General features: G+C 34.2%; 1 pseudogene; it reads right to left on the bottom strand.

Moving 5' to 3' along the window:
• Positions 1-3,552: 3,552 nt before the first annotated feature.
• On the bottom strand, positions 3,553-4,048 carry LOC113835948 (annotated as a pseudogene).
• Between the last annotated feature and the right edge of the window lie 282 nt (positions 4,049-4,330).

The following is a 4,330-nucleotide window of genomic DNA, read 5'->3' on the forward strand; positions in this document are numbered from 1 at the left end:
TCTGTTTTTAGATCTTCATTTTTTCCACTATGTCCATAAAAGACTTAAGCTCAAATTTTCTTCAGCATGAAGTTGATCCACAAATTGGTTTTTGATCTAACCAACACCGAAGCAGCATGATACATGATGGGAAAGAAACACAGAGAATAAGAAGACTTTTCTTTTCATCCCCTTACTTACACCAAAGTAACAACTGATTGAAGTTGTTCTTATACTTAGACCACTTGTTTTAATCTAGTTCTTTGGCGTCTGGCATCTTGGCTGTCATTCAGCTGAGGCCTTGATATCCTTTGTGTTCTCTATTTAAAAAAAAAAAAAAACATTGCTCCAGTCTCTAAATTGAACAAAATCCAGCAGATTAACTTTATAAGATACTGAACCAAGACTTTGTAGTTCTTTAGATCTACAAAGAGGATGGAGAACAAGCCGAGTAAAAACAATTGTCCAAAATAGGAAGACCCTTTAAAGACAGGGCATTTGAAGAGCATGTACTCCCATATGAAAGGTAAGAAAACAAGAATAATAGATAGCTAAGGGAAGCTGATTAAACTATAGCTGGGAGCTAATAAGGATGTTTCAGTGTTGGTTCATTAATTGTATCAAATATATTACATTAAAGAAAGATGTTAACAAAACTGGAGAAAATTGTGTGTTGGCATGTCTCTATACCATCTGTTCTATTTTTCTGTAATCCAAGATTGCTCTAAAGATAAAGTCTATGGATAACAAAAAGAGGTAAATAAATTCCTTAATTCATAAAACTTATCAAAGCAATCTTTTCAATATAATTACCTAATAATAATATTTTTTACTTCAAGTTTTCATTGTTTTAAATTTTAAGCTTTCTCAGTTTGATGACTTTTTAAAAACATTTCATATTAATCAAGTGTTAACTTTAACTATTATAAAATACATGCTATGGCCTACTTAAGAAAAGATGTTATTCACTTAGTATGTAGTTCCAAAGTCTCAGTGGCATAGCACAGGCTCCATAGTTCTGAACAAACCCTGAGCTTCTTTGCCTTAAGCTTGGAAAGAAATGTCCAGAGTTTCATGGAGCAAGTAAGTGATGATGTCTTTATCAGCATGCCCAGAAAAAAAGTTAGGAATGTCAAATGCAGAGCAACTATTCCCATACAACCTTCCAATACCATTGCATTGGGAAGAAAATTCTCAGTAAATGAATTTCACAAGGACACAGCTACATTTCAAATAGAGCATAGTATTTTAAAGATCTTTACCTATGAAATAATTATAGCTTATTTAAGAAAATACTGCAAACCAAGTTTGTATTGGTAGTTTATTTGTAGTCAAGAATACGAAATCTGATATTTTTGTTGGGATATTGTTTTATAAATGTATTTTTCTCTTTTTTCATTTTCTAGGTAAACAAAAAACATTTTCTATAATCAATCTAATAGTTGATTATCATGGAATAATAGTGAACATAAACAAAAATATCAGAGGTTTAGGCAGATTAGTAGATAAGGAGGTATATAACTGATAAACAGAAGACTTGATGTTCTCATTCAGAGTGCTATATTGAATACTTACAAAGAGCTATAGATCTTAATACACTGCACTACATTGAATACACATAAAGAGCTATAAATCAGAGTTATTATTATTTATTTTATTTTTACATCCCATTTGCAGTTTTCTCTCTCTCCTTCTAGGCCCTTCCCCATATCACCCCCCCTCCTCCCCAATCCACTCCTCTTCCTCATTTTATCTTCAGAAAAGAGTAAGCCTCCCATAGATATAAACAGGACATGGTATATCAAGTCCCAATGAGATTAGGCACCTCCTCTCTTCTTAAGAATGGACAAGGCAATCCAGTAGGAGGAAAGAGACCCAAAAGAAGGCAACAGAGTCAGAGATAGCCCTTGCTCTCACTGTTAAGAGTCTCACAAAAAGACCAAGCAACACTACTGAAACATACATGCAGAGGGCTTAGGTCAGTTCCATGCAGGCACCCTTGATCCCTTGATGTCAGTTCACTAAGTGTAATGATTCTTAAGAAAAAACTTTACTTGTTCCTTTCTGTCTTAGATTTCATATTTGGTTGACAGGAAAGAACAAATGCTAACAATGAAGATAAGAGCAAGGCACATGAAGTTGTTTTCTATTCTTTCCTTTCTTTTAATTGAACCCAGTACTATATGGATATGGGGAATGGCCACTTGAAGGAATTTGTATTGGAAATCTCTGTACAGCGAAGCATCTAAGTTCAATGAAACTATCTAGAACCTAGACTTGATAACTCCTATGTACAAGGTATGAGAGTTCTTTTTTGAAGTTAGAGTCAATGTGTATTTATGTGAATAACTTTGATCATCATGTGATAAAACACTATTGCACATCAAGAAATTTTGGAATAATATAATTCTGAAAACATATTTTAAATGTGAAATGAAATTTGAGTAATAATGAGGATAGTTTGACTCATACATCTCAAAATGTCAGAAGTATGTTCTGATGCATAACAGACAGAAAATGAGATTTTTTCACGTCTTCTGGTTATTAATCTGTACTCTAGGGTTTAATAAGTAAACTTCATACCTACATTTGAAAATGTTTTAAGTAAAATTTTATTACCTACAGAGTTTTTCACTAAATGTTATGGGGTCAAGAGCATTCATTATTTTATTGTCTTGAAAAGATAATTCAGTTAATTACATATATATATATATATATATATATATATATTAAGTACATCATTTATTTCATAAAAATATTAAAAAGAAAATGTGTATCTTGAACCTTTCTTTAAATGACTAATGAAATCTGTAGCAAGGGTAAAACAATTTTATACAAGTGTAGGCTGCATGGTTCACAGGCTGATAAAAATTGCACATTGTATGGTTGAATCCCCGTCTCAATGGAACTCAATTCGAACAAAGGTCATTTGCCTTGCTATTGTGAGATAACATCTAAATTTGGATTTTACTAAAATTCATTCTGAGATTTAAGCATTCTGTCATTGAAACAAATTATAGAAATAAATTAAGGACTTCCTTTACACAAAAGTTACTAAACAAAATATAACTTCAGATTAAAAATACTTATTGAAGTTAATTAGTGCCAATTTAAAATTTACCTTTTGCAAATTTTTCAACATTTCAAAACACTATTTTTTTCTTTCTTAGTTTTTCTTTCATAATAATAAACTTAACTCTGCAATCCAGCTAGACTTGAAGGGAAGTGAGGAAAATATGGAAATCAAAGAATTTCAGTGAGAGCAGAGATTACAGGGCATTACTAGCAGATGGGGTGGGGATGCTCTCCTGAGTTACAGAAGGAATGGTCTGGTAGGTAAGAAGTCCACAAGTCAAAAGAATTAGAGTTGCCCTGTAGGGGAACCTGTAGCCATGGCTGGGCGTGGTCACGGTGACATAGAGTGAGAGGGTCAGGGCTGCGTTTTGATTTTCCCTTTTGGCTTGCTGTACTGTTGGCTGCCACGCCAGCTGGCTAGGTTGTTCTATAAGTAAGGCTCTTCCCTTTTAAATAGCCCTTATATTTCTACTTGGTTCTGTATTGGTAATTTCCACTTTATCGCCCACAGTCAGAAATGGTGATCTTCTTGCTGGTCTTGTTGTTCCTGGACCCAAAATGCTCCTCCATGGTTTCCACAATGTTTGTGCCTTCTTTCACTTTCCCAAAGACCTCATTGTTGCCATCCAGACACTCAGTCTTGGCGGTGCAGATAAAACCTGGGAACCATTTGTGTTTGGTCCAGCATTTGCCATGGACAAGATGCCGGGACCAGTATACTTCAGGATGAATTCTCATCCTCAGATTTCTCTCCATAGATGGACCTGCTGCCAGTGATATTCTGTCGTGTGAAGTCACAATCCTGGGACATGAATCCTGGGATAATTCTGTGAAAGGAGCAACCTTTATATCCAAATCCTTTCTCTCCACTGCTCAGAATACGAAAGTTTTCTGCTGCTGCCTTTGGAACTTTGTCTGCAAATAGCTTGAAGGAGACACAGCCCAAGGGCTCTGCATCAGTTGTGATGTCGAAGAACACAGTGTGGTTGACCATGGCTGCAAAGAAAGGTGACAGGGGACAGCAGCGTCTGCAAAGCCTCAAAACACTAATATATATATATATATATATATATATATATATATATATATATATATATAGTTTTAGAATTCCTCACATTGAGATTTGCCTATAAATTGGAGGAAAAATATGCATTTCTTAACTTTCACTACAAATGAGTAAAATACATGATAACAAATTAACTCAAAATATCTGTGTTTCTTTCAAATATTCTCTTTCTGAAAAGAGTCCAGTATTTGTATATTTTCTAAAGCATTC

Source organism: Cricetulus griseus, chromosome 5, assembly GCF_003668045.3.
Source record: "Cricetulus griseus strain 17A/GY chromosome 5, alternate assembly CriGri-PICRH-1.0, whole genome shotgun sequence".
Lineage (NCBI taxonomy): Eukaryota > Metazoa > Chordata > Mammalia > Rodentia > Cricetidae > Cricetulus > Cricetulus griseus.